At 37.7% G+C, this 26,547-nt stretch overlaps 1 protein-coding gene across 6 annotated transcripts in view; it reads right to left on the bottom strand.

Moving 5' to 3' along the window:
• LOC145674406 (putative Na(+)/H(+) antiporter nhx-9) overlaps positions 1–26,547 on the bottom strand; it is a 310,549-nt gene that overhangs the window by 126,071 nt on the left and 157,931 nt on the right. Inside the window, exon 1 of one of the 6 annotated variants that reach the window (XM_081744428.1) lies at positions 9,330–9,349. The exons of the other annotated variants lie outside the window; for them this stretch is intronic. The gene's annotated coding sequence lies outside the window, so the exon portion shown is untranslated. Of the gene's footprint in view, positions 1–9,329; positions 9,350–26,547 lie in introns of those variants that run through there. 6 annotated transcript variants of the gene reach the window in all.

Below are 26,547 nucleotides of genomic sequence, written 5' to 3' on the forward strand. Positions count from 1 at the left end.
CCTTAAGCGTACAAAATTTAGGGCAATTCGGATTGATTCAGCGATTCAAGGTTACCCATGAGCACGTTCGCTCTGCATAATTCATTCAGCAGAATTTCATAATTCGCGTGCAAACGATGATCTTTAGTAGACGCTTCTGTGTTTGTGTCCGTTTTAATAACCTTTAATTTTCTTTTCAAGACATAAAACACTGTCCCTTCGGAAAGGAGTCTTTTAGCCATAGAAGTTTTATGATGGAATAACAGTGCGGCGAACCGACAGGGAGTCACGTTAATAAACGAACAGTAATTTGTTTCTTTCATGTTCTCGTGACATTCCCACGCTTTGTTGAATTTCTGCGGATGTTAAATCAATGAACAATATCCTACACAAAAGGTACCTTTTATTTTTAAAAGGTGGAACAAACAAAGGATATTTATTCCCAGTGAACGCCCATGTAATTTTCTGTTATATGTTTTAAATTGTCTAAATTGAAAGTACACAGTAACCCATCCATATTTTTAATCACATTGCGGAAATTCAAATAACTTGTGTCAATTTACTAGTCTGGCCATGTGTTCCTTCCCCCACATTCTCATTCCACTTAACTATTTTCAATCATTTGCTCTCATTTAGTAGCGTATGCAGAATTTAACGAAGGTAATCCCAAGTTATCGTTGAGATTATTGTATCCATGTTTAATATTGTAAATGTTTATTTTTACGTGACATCTCGATCAAAGGGAAGGGAAATCCCTTTGCATACGCCACTGCTTTCATGAATAATGTGTGTCCTTTAGCCTAAAGGGCAAAGGTGTAGAGCATTAAAGATTGCAATTCCGTTCCGACATATCCAGTTATTCGGGATTTCTGGAGGGATTCCATGCGAGCAAGAATGTTAAAAAAATAGAGGATCTGCCCATACAACAAAATCGTAAAGTCATACGTCACAGCTTCCCCACACCCACTCTGCCCACTCCGCGCCACTAAGATCTCTGTTTCGAGCCAACAATCATGGCGGAAACGAGAGTAGCCAATCAGACGTGCCGGCTCAGACGATGCTCTGTTTTTTTGGCTTCATTGAGTTCATATCATGAAGATACGTACGGACAGATCCTCTATTTTATAACATCCTTTCATGCGAGTGTGGATGAGTACCGTGTCGTCATAGCAGGAACGAAAGCTTGAAATCACAGGGGTTCGATACTGTATTGAAAGAATATGTGGCCCTTATTTACAGTAAACTATGGATTCGTACATGCTGTAGTGTAACGACGCTTTTTAGCACCAAATCAAAAGAACAAGTTCAGAACGAACAAGAATGGTTTTATAATGAATACAAGTGCATTCTCTATACATCCCTGGACCAAAGATTATGGGTGACAATATTTTACTATATTCTCCTTGCTTCCCAACAATTGTTAGAATAAAAGAAGAAATGACAGAATGCAATTAAAAGGGAAGTTGGAGAGGGATGCTGTCTCTCGCCTACATTATTTAATATTTATCTAGAAGAGAGGGAAGAAGAGCCTACATAACGAAGACGGCATTTCAATAGGAGGTAGAATGATTAGGTGTATACGGTTTGCAGATATGGCGCTTGTTGCAGAATCTGGAGAGAGAATAAATAACATGTTATAAAACTTGAAAGATTGAAGAATGTGGAATGAAGATAAATGTGACAAAGAAAAAGGATGATTGGAACGAAGCGGTCGGTGTCAAAATAGAAGTAGTAGTGAGAATATGAAATGTAAATGTAAAATAAAAGGAAGGATAGGAATGGTGAAAAGTATTTAGGAAAAAAAAATTGTGGGACCTTGAATAAAGGGAAGAGAAAAACACTCGTAAGATGGGCTGTATGAAGTATTGTACTGTATAGGTCAGAAACATGGACACTACGCGGAAATTATAAACGACTCGAAATTTTTAAAATGTGGATGTGGAGAAGAATGGAGATAATTTACTGGGTCGAGCGGAAAACGAATGAGGGGGTATTAGAAATTGTGGGGGAGGAAATAATTTTATGTACTATTAAGAAAAGTAAGAGAAACTGATTGGGACATTCGCTAAGAAGGAACTGTATCATGAGGGATGCGTTAAAGGGTATGGTGGCATGAAAGAGGGAGAGGGCAAGCAGTCTACAATTAATGGACAGTGTCAAAGTAGAAAAATCATACGTGAAGACGAAAAGGTTAGCAGAAGACCGTGGAGCATGCAAGCTTCTCAGTTGCGGCAAGTAACCTGCAAATAGCAGAATACTTATGATTATCTTAAGTTGAATTGAAAATGAAATGAAATGAAATCTAAGTTTTACGTCCCATGGTTATACCGGTTAGGCTAAAGGAGACGGTGATGATGAAAATGAATGCAATGGTGTAATGAATAAAGTAGGATGAAAGGGAGAACTCCGAGAAAACCTACGAGCACGGTGTTTGTCCACCACAAAGTCCACACGGCGCGAGCTGGGATCGAACCAGGGACCTCAAGCACCGGAGATGAACGCTCTACCACTGAGCCACCGCGCCCCCTAAGTTGTATTGAATAATGGTATGGTATAATATGATGTATTGAGTAATAGGTCCACTCTTAAATTTTACATTTTCTCCTCAAGATTCGTGTTTGTTCCCGGGATCCTCTTTAGGGACAATGAGGGTGCAGCCTCGAATCTCTTCTATTGCTCAAAATTTATTGGAATACGTTGTTTTAAATATCGAAGTTTTCTTTCAAAACTGAATAAAACAAATTATCTAATTTTACGTCTCATGATTATGAACCAATTATAAGGGAGACAATGTTGGGATGAAGAAAGTGGGAGGAAACTAGAGAATTCCCCCTCCCAAAGAAAACCAATTCTGTGTTTGACCACCACAAAGCCCACTTCGTGCGAGTTGGGATTAACCAGGAACCCTCCCGCAGCGCCCCGCTCCCCCTACACACACACACACACACACACACACACACACACACACACACACACACACACACACAAAAGAAGGGAGCGTTTTGCCAGTGAACCACCGTGGTCCCAATATTGAGCAATAACTAGTATGAATCTTGTTAACTAACTACGAATGAATCATAAATAAACTCATATTCTGTCTTTAGTCAAGTGCACATGCTTCTAGCACGAGCACAGGTTCGATTCCCTGTAAAGGACCATTTTCGGTCAGAGTATAAGGATGTAGTATACGAGGTTTCAGCTAATCGTCCCGCTGAAACTAAATCACGTGAATGGAGACTTTGGCGTCACCACTCAAAGCAGTTCATATAGAACGAACTACCCAAAACAAGTCAGATCGAATCATTCAGAGCGCGTGGGTTTGAGGAAAGAACGCGTGCAATGGCTAGCATGCCTATAGTAGTATTTTCGGTGATCAGAGTTTTCGTTGAACTAAAATTGAGAGGCAACGAACTAGGAAGTCGCGCAACCAGTTCAAGGGTTATGAGACTTGGGAAATGTATGGTCCACTTACACCAACTTATGTGGGTTGATTGGATTTAAGGTTTTCCAGGTTCTGCACAAGGGCCGGCGTTTTATTATTTATTGCTAGGTGTTCTTGTGAAATTTATACCACTTGCGTTTTGAATCGAGTTAACGGATGAGACTGAACCTACCCTGACACTGAACTTAATTTCAATAAATAAATAAATAAATAAATAAATAAATAAATAAATAAATATCTTAGATTTTGCTCTGATACTTGTCACGAGATACAGAAACAGACTGATATAGCCAGCCGTTCTACAAGACTTCCGATACTTATGCATAGGATAGTTTGGAAACCCGAAAGGTAAAAGCAAACTTTAATATTTCTTCTAATAACGAAGTAATATCACAAACTAAGAATAACTCAGAGGGCAAGACGTTGAAACATTTCAACAAGTAGCAGTGCCACATGTATACCACGTGAAGGAGTGGTTTTTATACCATTATTGAAACCTCAAGTACTTGTAGATACCATTTCCAGTTTTAGTAGAGATTAGAATGGAGATTGAACATATTCTTGGGACGTTTAATTGCCTACAAAAAACTGTTCTCGACTTACTGTTTTTACCTACCCGCCGCTGAAACTGAAGTCTATTTATAAACCTCCCGGTTTTAATACAGAGTGAACACTGAATATATTCTTAGGAGCTTAATTGATTACAGAAACCTGATTCTCGCTATGTTACAGATTTCTCTAACTTTAAAACTGGAAGTATTTGTTGATTTTGATCTATGTGGACCAATATTGAAATCAGGGGAATTGGTGGACATCCACCACTACCGGTTTTAGCATAGACTTGAGGTTGGACATGAAATGTCTTCTTCGAATGCTTGCTTGGTTGTAGTGAACCACATCTTGCTGTCACCATTTTTACTCTATAATGATCACAGTTAAAACCGGAAGTGGTTGATATGTGACAGCTTCAGTTTCTGTAGAGAGATTAGAAATAAAATTGAGTTATGTCTAACGGTTATGTCGGCTAGGCTAACGGAGACTGATGAGAATGAACGAAATGGTGGAATGAAGAAGGAAACTGGAGAATCGAGAAAATCCACGCACACGGTGTTTGTCCACCAAAGTTCACTTGGCGCGAGCTGAGATCAAACCAAGGACCCCATGCACCAGAGGTGAACGCTCTACCACAGCCATCGCGGCCCCAAATTGTAAAGTTGTACGTGAAAGATCGACAAAGAACAAAAGCAATCTTCTACTTAACAGTGTAAGATCTAGACTATACGGATACTAAAAATGCGGCGTTAATAATGCAGCGTTAACTTCGGCTGATTGTTGCAAACTAATCACCCTCAAAGGTATTCGAATACTGTACAGTATTTTAAATTTCATTAGCCTATATTTATCACTCACATATTTACTGTATACTGGATACAATTAAGAGACTAGTTATTAAATTTGTGTAACCTCTTTGTAACGAAAACCTTTCATTTACGGACAAAATCATCTGATTGGTGTCCGTAATTCAGAGATTTCACTATATCAGCGTTTCTTTCTTCATATATGATGACTAGAGACTGGATGTTAGGTAAAATGCCAATTCTTAAATGTTAGATGTAAGTAACTCAGGTGTACAGCCACGAACGTAAGTAGAGGTTAGAGCCATAAGAAATACTTACCTCTACTTATGTTCATAACTACAAATGAAGGACTTTCGTTGTATTATTGAAGCTGAATGGTATGCAACCAAAATGATACCTACGTACAGTTGGATTGCATATTACCAAGGGGCAATACATGGGGGGGGGGCGTATCTTAACTGAATGAATCAACTTCCTCAACGGATTTCAATCCCAGCTTTTGAGCCTCTACACGCTGGTCAAAATTGGTGATCCATCAAGTATTTCTTGAGACCTCTCTCGGACGGGCGGACACCCGGACAAACAGTATAAGTAAAAAGGAATTTTAATTGCTGAATCAAATGCCATAAAAAATGAATGCGCCGAAGTTCATTTTCAGAGATTTGTCTTCAATTTCAGCAAATTTATTTTGGCTATTTCACTCTACGTTGAGGCTGTACATTAATGCTAAGATTCATATTCTTCGCAGTTTCTTCAAAATAAATACTTTAACTACATGAACCTCTTTTTTTAAAAAAAAAGTCAGCTCAAGCAATAAATAAATATTATATATCTTTGCTTAGGCTACTGTGTATAAAATACTGAGAAACTTGTGGACTAATTCTATGAAGAAGTGACAATTTATTTGAAGTACACAAAAAGATTATTTCATTTTTCTTTCTGTGAAAATTTCTATAATGATCAAATGCGTTATTGAACACTTAAAAAAAAAATGAGATCGTTCCGTTTAGCGTCCCATGATTATGCCTGTTAAGCTAAGGAAGACTACGATCACAGCAAGTGAATGATGGAAGAATTGGTGGAATGAGAAAGTGGAAGAAAACGAATACCGAGAAAACCCAAAGAGACAATGTTGTCCACCACAAAGTTACTTGGCCGGGGATCGAACTAGGAACCAAACTCACCAGAGGTGATCGCCCTACCACTCGTCCCCCCCCCACTTAAGTTTATGGATATTATTGAGGTTCATTATTTTGTACCTATTTTGCTGCCTATTTTTCCATGTGATTAGTACTTAAACACCCGGGGCGTTATGCAGAGTCGTTCTGACGCGTGATTAGTACCATACTAAAGAGTGACTAACATGTTTCCTGCAACATTCAGGTCTTTAGTATGACGCTAATCTTACGTGAAAACTACTCTGCATAAGGCATTATGCCTCTAATGATGAGGCAACTTGTAGCCCCCCTGGCCCCCACAAGATCGTGCGTGCCTTTCTCGTAGTATTGGTATTTATTACGCCATTGATGAGTATAAAACAAAAGACTCCTACCTTTCGTTGACTGTCCAGCGCACCGCAAGAACTAGCAAAGTTTCAAACACTGCTCTTCATTAGGGTAATGAATTTCTCAAGCGTTACGTGATTCATCGCGTATTTTACAAAATTATTTCCTCACCGGTTACAATGCAAAGCCTGCGAACTGTACGGTCAGTTTGCCCAAATGCTAATCATACTAATTAGACGAATTGAATAAGTGTGTCACACTGGGAGTAGTACTAACTTCTCTGACACATTCAACAACGCCTGCACTAGTTAAAGAAGTGTTAATTTACTGCTTAGAAAGTAAGAAAAGCACTTTGGCAACTAGTGTGAATTTTCTTTCATTAACTGATTAGTCAAGGATTATTCAGTTAAATTTTAAGCTATGAACTTAATGACGGACTAATAGCACAATTTTACTTTCATGTGGTGCAGCGGTGTAGCTAGCAAGTTGTTCTTGGAGACACCTCCGTGGAAACAAGCTTTCGTTAAAAATAAATCAAAATTCCTCTTTCAGACTATGAAAGTATTAAGTAATAATAATAATACACATCATTAAATGCATGATCAAACTACTGAATGACAAATTGCTAACACAGCCGAGGTCATTTAATTCTTCGCCCACAGCAAAGGAAATTTTCCCCCCGGTAGAGGGCAAGGGCAGCGTTGGTGGGGCCCGAAGTATATTTCACATTTTTCGAGGGCACATTTGAAACAAACTAAAAACTTATCTCTTGATTAAAATGTTAGGCGTAAGTTGGGCATCTGTTCAGCAGTGAGATATTAGCTTAAGTACTGGACCCCATCTAATGGAGTTATAGCAGTCAGGTTGGGGATTACTTCTGCTGGTGAGTACAAGGCAAACTAAGAGGAAAATAGTCTTCATTTTGACTAAGAGCTTCTTCACTCAAGTGTGTGATGGGTGAGAATTGTACATGCATGCACCAAGTTCAGATTAATCTTCACTTTCTTCAAGAAGTTACTAGCACCAATATTTCTATCGAAGCATACATTACGAACTTTTCAACCAATAATGAAACTACAGAGTTGAAAGTGAAGTAGCATAAAAAGAATAACGAAATCTGAGTTTAACATCCCATGATTGTGCTATCTAGGCTAAGGGCGACGATTAAAGCAAGTGAATAATAATGGTAGAATTGGTGGAATGAGAAAGTGGGAGTACCGAGAAAACTCATGAACATGTCCACAACAAACTAATTTGGCCGGGAATCGAACCAGAGACAGACACACGCCAGAGGTAAGCGCTCTGCCACTGAGCCACTGTCCTCCTCTAGTACATAAAAATATGCAAGCACATTTGCGTTGAAAACATACCTCTTTTCCGTAAACAATAACGCACTTCTTTACGCTTTACTGCAACCATCAGACAATTTCCATGTGACAAATGAAGTTGACTTTTGCAACAAGGAATACGGTCTCAAGAGTTACAAGGGCCAAAGATTCATATGGTGTAGAAATGGAGTGGCCGTTAATAACAAAGAGGCATTTGTACACTAAATCATTTTTCCGATAAGAGGTCACAAATGAACTTTACGAAATATGGATAAAGCACGGAAAGATATACCTGCAGCCTCAATTTACGGGTTTTCAAGACCGACAGGGATTAAGAAAATCAGACCTTTACGTTGGCGGCTCTAGTATCCCTTCTGATTGTCACAGGGACATTAACTATACCTCGTTGTAAAGCTTATGTAACACAGATTTCAACGAGCTAACTTTTATGCCCTCCATACCAAACCCGTATATATTTTTTAATTAGTCTTTTTGTTTTTGGAAATTTGAGAGGCTGGCAACACTTTATGCGCAGTAAAATATTTTCATGCGTACGCCAAGGGCGAAAGTTCAATACCAAATGGGGGGGGGGGATCCGAATGTGCTTCCTACGAGAATCATCCTGTACATATTTTTCAAATAGTTTGATCTACCCTAACGTTGGCAGCCCTAACGACGCCCCTAATAATCAGAGATATAAGCCATACCTAGTTGGAAAGGTTATGAGAGACTCCAACGAGAACTTTTATACTTCCCGTGCTCAACCCGCAAAAGAAAAAAGAAAATACATTTTGTCGGACTATGGCAACACTTATTTGTCGTGCGCAAGACAAAAAAAAAAAAATTCTCTAGTATACGCCAGACATCACAAGTAAGTATATTTATCTTTATTGATACTACTTTTTATGCTTGTAGATCCTTTGAGGAGAGAGTTTCCACCCAAATGCTGAGGGCTGCCGTGTCGTGACAAAACGCTGTAACTTTGGCGGAGCAGTTTTGCGAAAATGAGCCGTAAAGTTTTCATCCGAAAATGTGATCTGTATCGTGTAGAACCAGTGTATCTTGACTTTGGGAACACGCGGTTACATGTAATGTTACGTAAATGCATGTTGTGTGATTAAATTTGGTGAAAATTAAGTGGTTGACCGTTATTGCCTAGTTACACTGGTTCTACACGATACAGATCACATTTTCGGATGAAAACTTTACGGCTCATTTTCGCAAAACTGCTCCGTCAAAGTTACAGCGTTTTGTCACGACACGGCAGAGGGGGAACTGAAACATCCAACTTTTTCCCCTTCAGTTGCTATACCCCTGATGTGGATAAAAATGCACACCATTGGAAAGTTTTATCCTTCCTGAAGAGACACCTAAATCATCTCTCTAGGTTAATTAGGAGCCGAGCTACGGAGGTTTAAACTGCTGGCTCAGTCCCTGAACCGTTGGTCCTGTAAAGGCACAGAAGTGCGTCTAAGCATTAATTAGAAGTTATGAGGCAGTTTTATTTAAAAGTGGATTAGTGGATGTGTAATACAAGAGCGGTCTATCAATACCCAAATTACCAGTTCCTACTAATAGTTTAACCTGATCATATTCTAGAAACGAACACTAACTTATAATTACCATTCAGAACTCATGATTTGGTATTTTTTAAAGAATAATTAGATAAAAAAAAAGGAAAGAAGCACGGTTTATGGAAAGAGAACTGAAAACTTACCAATGAAACAAACGTTCTCTCGATTTCGGAGACTCCTTAACTAGGTAAACCGAATATAGCACATTTTTACCTCAAATACTGACATATTTTAGATATTACAGCAGACGCTATATTTGGGCGTGAAAACAACATATCTAATCAGTTCTCACACGTTAAATGATAACACTTATCATTATATGGTTTAGGTAAGAATTATTTGTTAATTTGGATCTGAATTGCTTTCAACTGTCAGTTTGTGGGTCAAACTCCATGAATCATGTCGACTGCAGGCTCAAATAAGGCAGCGAATTCAATATGTTCTTCATAAAGAAGTAGAAAATATTTCGTAGCCATTGCAACATTCCTCGAAGTATAGACTTATCGAAGCTAAGCTTTTAGACTAACATGATTGCTTCTAATCGAACGATAAGAGGATTATAGCAGGTTTTATACCAAATAAAATCCAAATATTAAAAGCCACACCCATGATAAAGCCTTTACACTAAATCGACACGTGGAGATTACTCAAATACAGTCACCATCAAATATTTATTGAAGTTTTACTTATCGAAGATACGTTCAACTATGTTAAGTGATCTATAGTGGAGGCTACCCTTGTTAAAATATAAATATCTCTTTCTTATTAATTTGCAATATTCAAATAATTACCGGAAGAAATTTTCAAAATACTTATTCGTTGTAGCTAGCAATTACTTACACAGTTATTCCTTATCCAAACAATTGTGTCACAGCACACAAGTGGACTTTGTGGAGGACAACACCGTGTGCGTGAGTTTTCTCGAAGACTCTTCAGTTTCCTCTTACTTTCTATGGTGAGATTGCGTGGGTTAGTAAGAACTTGACCCACCACCCATCCTCCAACTCCTACCTTCCTCTCTCGTGACTAAAAGAAAAATGAAATTAAATCTGAGTTTTACGTCCCACGGTTATGCCGGTTAGGCTAAAGGAGACTGTGATGATGAGTGATGAATGAAATGGTGGAATGAAGAAAGTGGGAGGAAACGGGAGAGCCCCGAGAAAAACCCACGCACACGGTGTCTGTCCACCACAAAGATCACTTGGCGGGGGCTGGGATCGAGGATATCATGAAGAAAGGGTTGAACAGCACTGAATTAGAAGTTGTTTAAGATTGCACTCCTCCCAAGACATTTAAGAATTTTAGAAAATTGTTTTATGATCGTATTCGCTGCTCTATGAACAATACCTGTCTTCTTGTATATCACAACTAACCTAGAAAGCATTTTGAAGTCTTACCTTCGTGAAAACAGTAGAAAAAAAACCTGTACGACTAAATCTGTGTGTTCTCCAGTTGATATTAAGATCAGTTAGATTTATGGGGCTGCTGCTTTTAATAATAATAATCATAATAATAAGTATTCTGTCTTTCGGTAGGTCCTGGGACTACAGTTTTTTTTTTCAATTTTACATTTAGGCCTGGAAATGTTTCTTCCACGTTTTTCGATCTTCTGCTCCCTCTTTTAACTCCCAATATTTTCTTCTGTTTCTCAAATCATCGATCAGTTGTGTTCTTCCTAGTTCTCGCTTTCTTTCCATGGCGGTATGAGGAATTTCTTCGCAAGATGTGTCCAATCCAATTGGCTTTCCTACGAATAATTGTGTAAGTGTCTTCTCTCCTATGAGTTTTAAAACATTACGTTTGTTGCTCTCTCTGCCCATTTTATCTTCCCAAAGCGCTCTAAATATTTCTTTAACTTCTGTAATGTCCAAATCTCTGAATCAAAGTCCAAAGCTCCATATATAGCACTTGACCAATTTCTTCCTTAGCCCAATATTAAGGCTGCTAGTTAAGAGTGACCTTTTCTTGTTGAATGCTTCTTTGGCTATGGCAATTCTTGGCCTGATATCTCTGGTGCAATATGTGTCTTTCGTCAAAACACTTTCCAGATATTTGAAATGGTCGATCTCTTCAAGTATTCTTTGTTCTACTGTAACCCGTAAGGGATAATTTCCATGTGATACTCTCATAACTTTCGACTTTTCGATGTTTATTTTCATTTCATATAGTTTTCCGGTGTCAACTATTTTGTCAATCATCTCCTGTAGTTCTTCGATTCTAGCTATAATAACTATCATCTGTACACCTGATATTGTTAATGATCTGCCCTCTAATCTTGAAATATCCAATTCCCATTAATGCTCCCTTCATTAAACACACTGTAAATTTTGAATCGTGGCGAAATACTACACCCTTGTCTGACGCCTCTTCAGATCTCCACACTATTGGTTTCTCCTTCATTCAAGCGCATCTTCACTCGTTGTCCTATGAACAAGTTTTGAATGAGTTGGTCTCTCCAGTTGACCGATTTCTTTAAGTATTTTCAGAAGTTTCGTCCAATTGACCCGGTCGAGAGCTTTCTGACAGTCAATGAAGCACAAATATAGCTCTTCCTTCACATCAAGAACTCGTTCTGATACAATTCTCATCAACCCACTAGCATCTCTGGTGCCTTTTCCTTTCCGGAATCCAAACTGATCTAACATCTCTTCTATCTTACTTTCCAGTCGCCTGTTCAGTATGCGTGCAATAATCTTTCCAGTGTGGGAAATAAGGCTAACGGTTCTTTGCTTGCTTTTCTTAGGCAATGTAATCATTGTAACATCAAGAAAATCCTTTGGCCATTCTCCACTAAAGTAGATCTTGTTAATAAGTGAAGTCAGTACTTTCATTGTATTGCCTCCTAATCCCTTCAGCAAATCTACTGGAATGTCGTCTACAGTAACCTTTCTCCTTCGCACGTCTTTGCTTGTATTGATTCACTTTTCAATATACTGGGTCCTTTTTCTTTATCATTCACCTTTTCTTCTGGTTCGATCGCAATATCTGTGGAGATTCTTCTGATCATACAGATCTTTTATGGGGCTTAGGCCAATAAATTTATAATAGGGAATTAAGTGCTAGAACGGGTCACTGGGAAGATATTTTTATGTCCTACTAGTGAACACAGTAGAAACCGTTTAGGTCCAGGGGATTTTCCACGCTTAATCTTTTCCTAAAGAGATTGTAAATCTAAAACTATTTAAATTCTAACATGGACTGCAATTTCAGGACGGCCTCCAAGGAGAGTTGTCAGAAATTCGGGATTGAACCTGACCATCCGGGTGTAGAGGAACAAAATTGAGGTTCTCGTGGGTAGTAAACTGGATATGTTTAGGCCGGATGTTATAATGGCGTAACAATAATTCAATTTGTGAAAGAAGTTCACAATAGGATAATACTGTGGAAGAAAGTGTCATCTAATCCAAGTTCCATCAAACTAAGAAAAGTGTAGGGTCATTTTTAAGGAATGTTCTATCAACATTGAAGAGCATAATAGCCTCTTGCTCAATGTGAAAGAATGTTCTCAAAAATGTAACCTTTACAGGTAGACAGAAAGACTAGATGAATGTTGATGCAATGAAAGCATAACCGTTTGTACAACTTATGGACACGGTACTGTGATGTGATAGTGAATTTGAAAGATGTTTGTGCGCTACAATTTTTGAGAATTTAAATAAGACCAACAAGTCCCAGGCCGCTTCCTTCCTTCCCCTTCCCCGGATAGTGTGCTCGCCGAGGGACGTGACGGGCTAAATAGTCGTAGATGCCGAAAGCCAAGAAATTTAATCCTCAACACATACGTAGCTGTCTTCTCTGTGGCATACTGAACGAGTTTGCTAAATATTATTACACTTTGTTTACAAACTGATTATTCCTCTAAACTGATACTTATTCCTTCTCGCTGGTCCAGTGATTAAAGCGTGTGTTTCTGATGTACAAGGTTCTGGGTTCGATTCTCGGTAAAACATCGAAAGCACTATATTAGTTTAAAACCCATTTAAAATTAAGTGTTGCTCTACATACAGGGACGTTCAATTCGAGATCTTTTGTAAACAAAAAGTAACAAAATTCAAGGTCATAAAACACCATTTAATTTCCTACATAACCCAAAGCAGGAAGAGTCATTTACTTTCCTAATGGCCGGAAGATTTCGGAGCCAGTACATCTAAACCACCTAGAAGAGCCTGTTTCACTCTGGAAATTTTGACCTAGGAGGAATTCTTTCAGGGGTTCGATCCCGGAAATACCGGCCCGGAGATTCCGACCTTCCTTGTCATAGCAGTCCTTCACATCAGTTTAAGATTTCATCTTTTCTGTGCCGGTCAAAAGCGGAATGTTTTGCAACCCAAGATGCACCGACTTTTCGAAACAGCTTGTCATTTTGTTTATTGTTTCCCTTATCTAACGACGAATAGACCACAGAAAATAGAACTTTTCAATTAAGTTGCCAGTTGATTCGTCACTTCGACCAACTGGCGATTTAGTTCGTCATATTTGTCAACTGTGTTGAAAGTGACGTCAATTCAACTGAATCGACTAAATAAAAACGGTCCTTGAGATGCGCAAGCCCCGAATACTGGCCTATAGCGAGAACACCAAGCCAAAAAGAGCTGAAATTTTTTGTGGGATCCTAACTTGAGTTTACCTCACATTCAGTATGCCTACCAATAAACTACTGAAAGTTTCAAATGGCGCTGAAGGTAGTCACACGGGGCCTCATCCCCTGGCCACTAGGGATGCGCACGAGTCGAGACTTGTCTCGAATCTCGACTCTACTAATTCGAGTCGAGATACTTTGTAAAATTCGAGAAGAGTCGAGACAAACTTATTTCTCGACGAAGTTTCGAGTCGAGTAGACAGAGCTCTTAAAAATCTGGACTCGACTCGAATGTCTCGAAAAATCTATAATTTTTAATATTTTGAAGAAAGTACTCATTCAGAAACACATTGCACGAGAATTCGGAAACTGCAGGACTTGTCAGGTGTTCGAGGAGTGCTGTGGTGAGTGTCTTCAACAAGTGGCGAAACCAAGGGGAAACTACGTTCAAACGTCGAGGTGTTGGGCGCCCCACCTCATTATATATGTCGGATGTTGAGGCAGAGCCGACTGGTAAAACAGGACACTCAGCGAACTGCGTCGGAACTAACATCAGAGTTTAATGCAGGCCAAGTACAAGTGTGTCTGAACTAGTGGTGTAAAATTTCCGGAAATTTTGAGCCTGTTGGTAAAAAAAGTTTTTCTTTCGAATTCTTTCCGGAAAAATTGGAAACATTGAAAAAAATATTAAAAAAACTTTTTATTAGGTTAATTTTACTAGTAGTGATATCTTTTTTTTTCAAACGCGTGAAAAATATAAGTAAAAAAATTTCAATATTGCGAATATTAAAATATAGCACTCGAAAATAAAATTATTCCAATTATTATCTGTATTAAAATACTAGATTTACGCGTATGTTTGTCTCCACAGGAATGTTTATATGTTTGCCTCCAGTCCTTTCGACAATGAGATATTGAACCCACAAGTGCTAGAAACGTGCCGTTTTTATTGGTAGATTCCAAATTTTGTGTAAATTGTCCAGTTCTAATGAATATTTAAAAAAAAAAAAAAAAAAAAACATGGCCGTTAGTTCTTTATTAAATTTTTAGGGGTACACTGGAAGTACTGATTTTTTAAAAAGTAACGCTTCACACCCTACGAGTTATATATTCTAACATCACAAAGTTGTATATAGGGGTTGTATATTTCTCAGGTGTTTGTTTCATGGCCAAATGATAAGAAAACGAAGGATAACCATTTCTCCAGTCTAAGATGAATCTTCATTATTTGGAGATTTTTTTAATGAACTCCGTATATAACAGATTATTGTGTGTGTAATTTATTTACTTATTACATAATGCATGCAAAAAGACTGGTCATATATGAATTAGAAATTCCAACCACAAGTCGGCTCAAATCTTGCAAACTGTGCGAGATATTGAAAAAAAATGAAAATAGTCGAAAAACTTCCCCTTTATGATACCCCTTACCGATTTTTATGAAGGCGTTCTTCACTTGTATCTGCAAAGGGACATATACAGATATGAGGAATTACAAGGAGATTCATGCTCATATATGAATGATGCGTTGTGTAGAGAGCGCAGGTTCAGCTGGTTGAAAATTAATAGTCTGCACTTATTTCTATTATGCCATTTATTCGTGGATTGCATTAATTACAGAAGTTACAGTTACATACAGATACATGCATTAATTACAGTTACATACAAGCCTACCAACATGAAGTGTTCTGTTGCAAAAAAAAAAAAAAAAAAAAAAAATAGGTCTCTTGAATAAAACAGTTCTCAATATGCTCTTTGGTCTGGTGAAGTTTTGTTAATTTTAACCAAATTACTTCTTAAGAGAAAGAGCATTAGGCAAATTTCACTAATACTTATGCACTAAAACATACAATTACTATTATTTAATATTTTAATACAGACATATAAACTTTATGTACAAAATACTGTATGTAAATAAATACATGTTTTCTAGTGCGACAGATTATTTATTACAATCAAAATGAAAGTGACTATGTTTCTAACTTAATAACTCTCGAATTATCAGACCGACCTCGATAAAATTTTCAACATGGATGAGGTTCGGGATGGTTTTTATTATTTTAGTTTGAAGGTACAACTTGAGGGAAGGGGAGGGGGAAATGAGTGTCGAATCCACAATTTTCGGGATCGCTGAAATGAATAATGACACTTTCGATGCCATTTAAATCAAAATTTAGCTCCACAACTTGGAGAAAGGAGAGGGGATATTTAAAAATATTAAAAATGACCTATATTAGTGTCGAATCTATAGTTTTTGGGGTCGCTAAGATGAACAGTGACACTTCCAGCCGTTTAAATCCAAATTCAGCTCCGCAACTTGGCGGGAGGGAGAATGAATATATATATATATATATATATATATATATATATATATATATATATATATATATATATATATATATATATATATATATGTATGTATGTATGTATATATGTATGTGTGTGTGTGTGTGTGTGTGTGTGTGTGTATGTATGTGTATGTATGTGTATGTGTGTGTGTGTGTGTATGTATGTGTATGTGTATGTGTGTGTGTGTGTGTGTATGTATGTGTGTGTGTGTGTGTGTATGTATGTGTATGTGTATGTGTGTGTGTATGTGTGTATGTGTGTGTATGTATGTGTATGTGTATGTGTGTGTGTATGTGTGTATGTGTGTGTGTGTGTGTATGTGTGTGTGTGTGTATGTGTGTGTGTCGATTTTTCTGTGTACGCAACGGTACGGCATACTGGCACCTTTTAATGTTAGCGGAATATTTCCTTTTGGGCCATTCCACGCGAAAGTGAGCCTGAACCCAAATTTTCGAAAACTGTCAAAACCAATGCATTTTTACGTATATATGAAGTAAATAGAACGAAATTTACTTTTTCACAAAGAAAAACTTATTTATACTTAGAATTCACCTAAAATTTTAAGTCTGAGTTGTGAATTTGTAACATGTCAGCAGCGAGGATTTTTTTTATTCTTGTTATCGGCAACATTTTACGGTATATTGTCCATGTTTGGCTGAAGTAACTTCGAACTATTCAAGATGCTTCTTTTTGCTACAAGCTGCAGTTGAAAAAGTGTTTTTACAGGATAAAAATTGTTTATATCATTAAAGATATAAACGTCAACTTGAGTGTCCTGCCCGTGACAAAACTACCAAAAGTTATTGTACTGAATTACTAAATTTGAGAATGTGGTTTGTACTTAGTAGAAGTAACGATTTGCACGTGTACTTCACACGTACCAAATTTTGGATTAATGCTAATAATATATTTCGATTTATTTCAATTTGAAAACTTGTCCTGCCCGTGACAGTGGGCATGCCACTGGTGGGATAGTTTGTGTACATTGGTTATTCATGAAAAAAAAAAATGATTCCATGTGCACTAAAATAAACTTTTCTAAGCATGAATATTATTTACTTAAATAGAGGATTATCTATTACTGTCAGTATGATGTTTTAACTTAAAATAAGTGTCATATAAATATTATCATTAGTGCCACCTTTTTGTTCGTATCAAGGGAGAAGTGGATGGGATTGGAGTACGTACAAAAAGGCCAGTATGGATCTTTGTGAAACAAAATAAAGTAATTGTAGAATGTGCTGCTGATTTCGTAGTAGCTTTAAGCTCTTCGTTTCAAAATATATCTGTTTTACTACTAAAGTACGGGACAAGAATAAACGACGAAAAATGCCATTAGTTTTAATGGTATTTTTGGTCGTTTATTCTTGTCCCGTAGTTTTTCAACAGAAATTGAAAGAAAAAAGACGCTTTGAATAAAAGACAGGAAAATGCTCTTGTCAATTGAATGTCTCCAATCAAAACAGTTTTTTCCCTGCAATTTGACAGCGAAAATTTGGTAGTTCGTCGAACTTTTAAATCAGAGCTTCATCCGTGTAAAATCTTTAAATTTCTAACACTTTTATTCAGATTCTGAAAATGATGATTTCGAAAGCCATGAAGCTATCCTGAGGGAGGACTTAGGTGTGCATGTTAACAAGGCTTGTGTTAGACCAGCTGTTGAAGATATAACACAAGGAACATTTTTGTTGATAGAATTTTTCTCTAGTGGACAGAAAAAGAAAAACATGCAACCATCGCACAAAGCCCAGTGGAAGAGGACGAAAAAGTCAACGAAATTTGTATGAAGACTGTAAGCGATTGCGGTAAAAATTTTCAAGATTGTTGAAGATGTGTCTTACGTGCATTTCGATCAAATAATACATGTGATACCAGCAGTGCCGTGCCGTGGGGGGGAAGGGGCGAGCGGGGTAACGGCCCCGGGCGTCAAAGCAAGGGGGCGCGAAATTCAGGAGGAAAAAATAAAAGATACATATAAATTGGAAGGAGGTAAGTATTAAAAAGTGCTCAAAATCAAGGAAAAGCAGGGTTTATTTTTGAAAATTTTCTTACGCGTAGCGCCAACCATGGTGACGCTTTGCGGCTGGTCTGTCGACCTCACTCATATTTACGGGGCACCGTCGCGACGCGTCGTATACTCTCGCCCCGGACGCTGATTTCCGACGGCACGGGCACTGGATACCAGCACCTATTTTATGTACTGATAGACAATGTTTTGTACGAATTTCCCTACAAGGTGGGTGTAAATAGGCAAATAAAACCATTTCCTAAAGTGTAGGTGGTGAGAAATAAGTGTACGACATATTTTTATGTGATAAAAGCGAGCCTCAAGTAAAGTAAATAGAATTATTTGTGTACAATGCTATAACAGAACAGCAGAAATTGACTTATTTTCGATTTTATTTCATTTTTATGAAATCATTCTTATTGAGATTTTGTGTATTGATTCACACGGTGTCCTGCCCGTGACACAGTAAAGTTTAGTTTATTTATCAATATAAATATTTGGCAAATTTCTCTTATGTGAAGTTTGTTTAAAAATATCATTTATACATTTTCGTTTAAATAAAAACATTTTGAGCTAAGAATTCACAGAGTTTTGTAACATTCACTTGGTGTGTGGAAAGTCACTTCTCTTTTTTGTCCCCGCCCGTGACAGACGTTTAGGGATTAATATTTTCTACTCTAAACGGAAAAAAATACTGAAAATATCAGCTACATATACTCCTAAGTCTGTACTGCTCATATATCATACAATTAGCAGAATTTATGTTGTACTTTTAGAAATATACAACTTTAAAGCATCAAAAATTTAGTGTAAATGTCCTGCTCGTGACGATGGAATGGCCCTTTTCTGTCTTAAAAAAAAAGAGTTGACAAGGAACTTTAAAAAAATACCAAATAGTAAATGTATAGGTTTATTGAAAATCAGTATGTTTTCGTTTTCCTTTTTTCTTTCACGGGAAAGAGCTGCGAATCTTTGTTCCTTCTTGAAGCCAGTTAATAATATTCAGGGATCTTTCCCTCACTGTTACGTCCTAACCGCGGTGATTTTGGCAGACTTCTGCCAGCTCAAAAGCATCACACAAGCAGGGTAGCCAATGATACAAAAAAAATTGTTCGTTAAATTAGGTATCACAATCCATAATAAGGTCACTTTCTTACCGAATCTAACCAAATTAACCACAAAAAATTTGCATATAATTAACTAACACGTAAAACGGAAAACTGAATATGTCTTAAAGATTGCAAGAAAACTGACAACGAACAAATACTCAAAACTGAATAAAAAAAATCTTCGTTGTCAGTTTTCTTGCAATCTTTAAGACATTCAGTTTTCCATTTTACGTGTTAATTATATGCAATTTTTTTGTGGTTAATTTGGTTCGATTCGGTAGGAAAGTAACCTTGTTATGGATTGTGATACCTAATTTAACGAACATTTTTTGTACCACTGGCTACCCTGCTTGTGTGATGCTTTTGAGCTGGCGGACTTCTGCCAAAATCACGTATCGCTTCTCTTTGTTCATTCCTTTTTCGCACGGTAATATATAAACCATAAAGGCTCTGAACCGACCAGATTTTTTTTTCTGAAAAGACGATGTCTCACAAAAAATTTGTCTGTCGCTAATTCAATGGCCATTAGAGATGGAAAGTTGAGGGTTGAATTCCTGAGATAAATAATGCAATAAGGCAAAAGTGTACGGTGAGAAAAAGGGAATGCGGCGTAGGATCCACACTGCGTAGGATCAAAAAATTCAGCTCAAAACCTGTTTGGATCCTACGCAGTTTTGGTCCTACGCCGTTGCCCTGAAATAATTTGTTTTAATCATGCGCTCAAAAAATTATTTTTAATTATCTCTAATTGTTTTAACCTGTGCAGCTATCAATTAGGGTTATATTCGTGGACTCCGCACGACCGAAACTGCGTAGAATCCACACTGCATACGACCAGGGGTGTCGCTAAGGGGGAAAGGGGGAGCCTCCCCTCCCAAAGTCACAGACTTCTGATCGAGTTGGCATTTTCTTAGTTATCCAGTTGTTGTGATTTATCAATTCTTTTAACGACTTGGCAGTTGGCACAACTGACGATTTATGTAATTATTCTAGGTTTTTGGCTAGGTGGGGTTTCGTCCCAAATTTAGCAACTTCTGAACAAGTTGGTAAATTAAAATGCCTAGTTGCAGTTATTACTTAGAAGACTGTCGTCACGTTCAGTTGACTCTAAGGTGAGAAAATCCCGAAAAAGGGGATTTTTTGGGTCTAAATATCCCTTTTTTCAACTTTCAGCCCCTCTGGACCTCCCCTGTTTTAACACAGAAATCTGAAAAAAATATGGTAAATACTACTTGGTGGACTGAATGTTTGTGCAAAATTTCAATCTTCTACGTGCAAAAATGAGCCCACCAAAAAATAATGAACATAGGCTTAATAAAAGAAAATATACATTTTAGAATTATGACGTCATCACCTATGTCTCGACGCAGGAAGGTGTGAAACCATACGTAAGGTCTTCTACAATGCCTCTGGACTTGAGAAAAAAAAAACGGACGAAAAAGCTCAAATAGAGTTATAACGCAATGTACCATGAAACACCCGTATGGTACAAATTGTACCATCGGATCACCAAAGGGACCCTGCAAATATTCCGAACTCAAGCTGTATTCATTCGCTTGTCAAGTTATTTACTTCCAGTTGGGGAGACGCAATTTTTTTCAACGTTTAAACGTTCCTTCAACAAATTATGAAAAAAATTACTATATTAATATTATATGCCTATCCGTAGCAGACTTCAGAAGAATTCCAGCGCATTAACTTAATGCAGAACTTGCAAAAATGAATTAGAACTGTTGACAAATTTTGTATCATTTCTGTAATCCGTATTAAAGCAAATTAAAACTCAGATTTTGGATGGCGCTGACTCAAACTGTTACGGAATGGGGAGCAAAATTGGTTATCAATCCGTAGATCAGTTTTTGGACAATTAGTCGAGTTCGTCAGTGGCAAGCTTCGAATGTGCATACTCTTCCCCTGGTGCTGTGTAGATTGATTTATTTCGTTCATTTGAGGAAACGGGTCCAGTGCGATTTTCATCACATGTATACTACATCTCTGTACACTTAGGTTCATGTATACACTTCTCATTTACACTTTTCATTATACATTTCTCACTTTATCTCATCTTTTTTAGCCCTGTTCATCTGGAAACTTAGCCCTCTTTCACTGTCTGAACTTTTCTCCTGAGTTTGAACGTTCCCTGATTTTGATTTACTTTTCCTGATTGCGACCTTTATTTGGGTTTTATGTCCATCACCATGACAAGACCTAGGAACTCCTTACACGTGGACCACTTAGTTTTCACTTGAAAAATGTTCCTTGTAAGGTAGACAAAATAATTTCACAACTGTAGCCTACATAAATAATTGCCGAGGCACCTCATTTCATAACCCTTAGTGGATTTGACGAAAAGAGAGAATTAACATTCAGCATACTATTCATTGTATGATATTAAAAGAAATAAAAAATGAAACAAATGCGTTATCGTAAATTTAATCCCTATTTTATATATGTGTGTGCGACTTTCAAGATAATACCGCACAAAATGTTCATATTTTGCAATCATTTAAATAAGCGTTACATGAAATTCTTGTATAATAGAAAAAATGCGAAATAATATTTGCAACTAGAGTATGATATCCGATTTTTTTCTTGTTGCTTCAGAAAATCTTAATTTGGAACAAAATTACACCTCTTTTAGGTGGCATTTTCTCAACATTGAATATATAAAGACGTTTTCGAAACAAGTTTTTCGTGTTAAAGAACACATATACCACAACCCAATTTAATATTTGGCAGGGTGACCGAATGGTCAGCCCTTGGAGGACCCAAGGGTCTTCCTTTTGCATTTTTAATTCTTTTTTTAATGTTTTAATATGTAATATGGGAGGTAAGGGTGCTTTCCATGGATTCTGTAGCCTCATTCCATGTTAGTGTCCCACCAGTTCTTTCTAATAGATTCACTTTCATCAATCATCCGACTCCTTCAGCCTACAAAGGAATACGATGGGACATAAAACTACAAATTCATTTACTAAGTGATGGAGTAAGGGCGGCCGTCGCGGGAGGGACAATCAAGTTTAGCAGATATTGAACGAAAGATTGGCTAAATATCGATTATTTCTTTTTTTAGTCCCGAGATGATCCTTTATTTATTTACTCTTGTACAAATAAATCCACATTCAGCTGCGAAGTTGGTCGCGGCTGGAAAGTAATTGTGAATAATTGACTTCATATAAGAAAGGCACCGACAAAAGTGCGACGATCAAAAGCGTACTACGCAGTGCTGTAGTCCTAAAATTTTCAGACTGTATACGCTGTTTTGTGACCATCTATGATTATCAATCAAGACATAGAAGGTATTTTCATAATGAACAGTGTAAAATGCATTTATTAGTTAATTCATATAAAATACAAGGTGAGTCAAAAGTACTTGGACACCTGCATAAGTTTGAAAATCGACGGGAAAAGGAGAAAGTGATTATGGGAACAGAGGTTTGATGAGGGGCCGCAACTTTTGGAGTGTATGTCATTCATGGCAGTCCTCTTGAAATCCGCCATTTTGGATTCAAGTCATTTTTTTTAAATGGGAAGGGGGGTGTATGACACATCAAATAACATTAGCTTGAGCTCAGGAATTTATTGGTGTAATTTGTTTTTTTTTTTATCTTGTACAGTTTAGAAGTTATTTATGTTCAAAAGTGGGAAATTACCTTGATACTGACCCAGTTCTCTCTCTGTCCCAGGCGATCTAAAATGGGTCTGACACGTGAACAGAAGATCGAAATCATCCTTATATCAGGGGAACGCAGCTACCGAACAATAGCAGCTGACTATAACAGATGGCACCCAGACAGAGAACCGGTATCGCACAGCACGGTGGCTCACGTGATCACCAAATAGATTGAAATAGCGTGACGTCACATCCTTTTCGTTGCCATGGTGATCGCTTTTTTTTTTTCACAAACGAAAGCGAAGGCTGTGAAATAACCCAAAAATGGTTGTGTATTATGTAACTGATTGTAAACATTATAGCGAAAAAGACACTTGTAAATTTTTTAGATTCCCATGAGTGAAACAGAAAAAAGGAGATGGAAAAGAGCAATTAGGTAAATAATATTGTTTCATAGAAAATTATGTATTGATAAATATTAAAATGAAATCAGCGTAAGTTTACATTCCCTATGGAATGTTCTTTTTAATATCGTGCTTTTGTTTATTTTTTCATTTTGATATTGCAATGTGTGTTACAACGGATACAATATCTATTATATAAAAGAGAACGCACAAATCCTTTGTTAGCTCATCACGCTAATACGGCTGAACCAATTTCTTTCATTTTGGGGGGGTTATTAGGATTTGGACCCTAGATGGTTTTTATCATATCACTTTAATTTTTAATTACCAGTGTCTTGAGGTAATTGACCATTCAAGTGTCCATAACGTACAAATCCTTTGTTAGTTCATCATAGGTATAAAAATAAACGTATTTATATGCAACCCGCATGACCGTGTCACTCGGCGGGTTAACATAAATGTCAGGCGATATAATGTTAACATTTACTGCAATCTACTATGGTTTTTATCATATCACTTGAAAGCGAAAAAGTAAAAATTATCTAAGTAACAAAGTTTATTGCGTTCCGGGGTGACCGCAGCGAAGCGGGGCGGGTTAACATAAATGACAGGCGATATAATGTTAACATTTACTGCAATCTTCTATGGTTTTTATCATATCACTTGAAAGCGAAAAAGTAAAAATTATCTAAGTAACAACGTTTATTGCGTTCCGGGGTGACCGCAGCGTTCCGGGGTGACCGCAGCGAAGCGGGATGAACGCTGCTAGTTTGTTATAACAAATAACGGATACAAACTTCTCTACTTCATATGTTTTGCTCTTCACGCTTGCCTCCACTCTGCCTGTTAAATATTTAAATTCAGCACCTTGCCTTTAGACACGTGATTTGATTAAAGAGCATTTTCGCCTTTTTCCACCAACTTTACTTCGTCCTCAAAGTATTTAAAAATTCTAAATAATTTTACATCCGCTGTTCGTATGTACATGAAACTTCACAACACCTCATTACTTCACACTCACGTTTATATAGAATGGCGATCACCATGGTAACGGAGAGGAAATGACGTCATCACTTTCACTATTCCGGGAGACGGGCTCTGTTCAAGATGAGGCACGTAGTGGGCGACCAAAGACTGCTACCAATGAGGAAACTGCAACGGCGGTTGTTGCGTCGTTTGTGAAGTCTTAAACGAAGTACTCGTCGTGTGCCCCTAAGCGTGTGACATGTGCAATAAGCCAATCCTTCATTGTCCGGATATTGCACGCCAATCAGTGGCATCCTCACAAGCTGCACATGCAACAAACTGAAGGAGGATGACCCTGATCGCCGGTTGAAGTTCTGCATGTGGGCTACTGAACAACACGAACTGGATCCTGCGTTTGCCAAGGGGATACTGTTCAGCGACGAGGCTAATTTAACTTTGAACGGAGAGGTTAATCGACATAATTGTCGATATTGGTGTGACAAAAATCCGAACTGGGTTGACCCGAGTCGAGAACATAGTCCAGCGAAGGTGATTGTGTGGTGTGGCATATGAGACACCCGCATCATTGGGCAATTTTTCATTTACAACACCTTAACTGCACCACAGTATCTGATGCTGCTGCAGGACGTTGTGTTCCCTGCCACACTGAACGCTGAAGGCATTTTCCCCATCTTATTTTCAGCACGATGGAGCCCCTCCACACTATGGACTTGGTGTCCGTGAATGGTTGGATGAACAACTGCCAGGGAAGTGAATTGGTCGCCGTGGTCCCGTGGAGTGGCCGCCCAGATCCCCTGACTTAACGCCCCTTGATTTTTATCTATGGGGACATCCTAAGCAGATAGTGTATGCTGAGACAATCCATGATTTAAGACACCTGGACGAACGCATCCAACAAGCCTGTGACAAATTTCAGGAGACATTCTCCTCCGTGTGCAGTCAGAGTGGTTGCGGCGACTACACTTGTGCATTGCACGGGATGGACAACACGTAGAACATGTGTTGTAGCATTCAGTATCAAGGTAATTTCCCACCTTTGAACATTAATAACTTCTAAACTGTACAAGATAGAAAAAACAAATTACACCACTAAATTTCTGAGCTCAAGCTAGTGTTATTTGATGTGTCATACACCCCGTTCCTATTTAAAACAAGTGACGAATCCAAAATAGCGGATTTCAAGATGGCGGCCATGAATGACACTCCAAAAGTTGCGGCCCCTCAAACCTCTGTTCCCATCACCACTTTTTAATTTTCCCGTCGATTTTCAAACTTATGCAGGTGTCCAAGGACTTGACTCACCCTGTATAAAGGATACATTACGTATTATAGTCAAAAGCATTTCATGCTATTCTCTTGATACCATTTACTTAAATCACACAATTAATAGCATAAATGGATGTAAGTATGGGGAAGGAACAAACTCACTCCGAGAAGAAACAAAATCGCGCCCGGTGCGTCAGAAATAAGAAAATTGTGCCCAAATTTAACTGTAAAATTATTAAGACTCTTCTTTTCAACTATAGGTTCTATATTGCTCAAAGTTGTGTGATTATTACCGTCGGCATGACATTGAAAATATTCATACCTTAGTTTTAAAATATCGAACAGACTATTTTCTTCAGGATAGAAAAAGGTATTAAGCCAGGGATGCAAATAAGCAACAAATTTTACTCGCCCAAGAAAAAAGCTTTTAGCCCACATCCCAGTCTTTACAGTTTAAAATAATTGTTACTCGCCCGTACCGATTAACCACTCGCCCCAGGCGAGTGGTTATTTGCATCGCTGTATCAAGCAATTGAAATATCACAGCCATCGACCTTAAAACTGATATCCTGTCAGAACAAACATACATCGATCTATCCCCTCATCTTAAAACTAAATTTTGTGTTTTAATTCCTTCCTGTATAATAAGGACTCATATTTGAATACCTGCTAAGAACATAAAAGAAAAAAAAAACGTGATATAGTCACTTTATCATTGGAGTCATGCCTCGATGAAATAAAGGAAACAAAAGTAGAAAGTGCTATACGCTTTGAAGCAGAAGGTACACTCTGATGACTAATAGTAAGTAGTCGCCGTTTACTCTCGACTACAGCCCTGGTCCTACGTCAGAAATGTCGTAGTCTTTCTGTGAAGATGTGTATATTTGGACACATGGCAAAGTATCTTATTTTGAACAATGGGACATTTCATTTTAAAAGAACATTACAGTGAAAAGAATAACTATTCATTTTAAGTTAAATCACCTTTCGACTTTTTCTAAGTTCATTTGCCTTTGCTGTCTGTCATTTACTTCTTACGTTTGTAC

This window comes from Thermobia domestica, chromosome 17 (genome assembly GCF_964235325.1).
Source record: "Thermobia domestica chromosome 17, izTheDome1.hap1.1, whole genome shotgun sequence".
Classification (NCBI taxonomy): Eukaryota; Metazoa; Arthropoda; class Insecta; order Zygentoma; family Lepismatidae; genus Thermobia; species Thermobia domestica.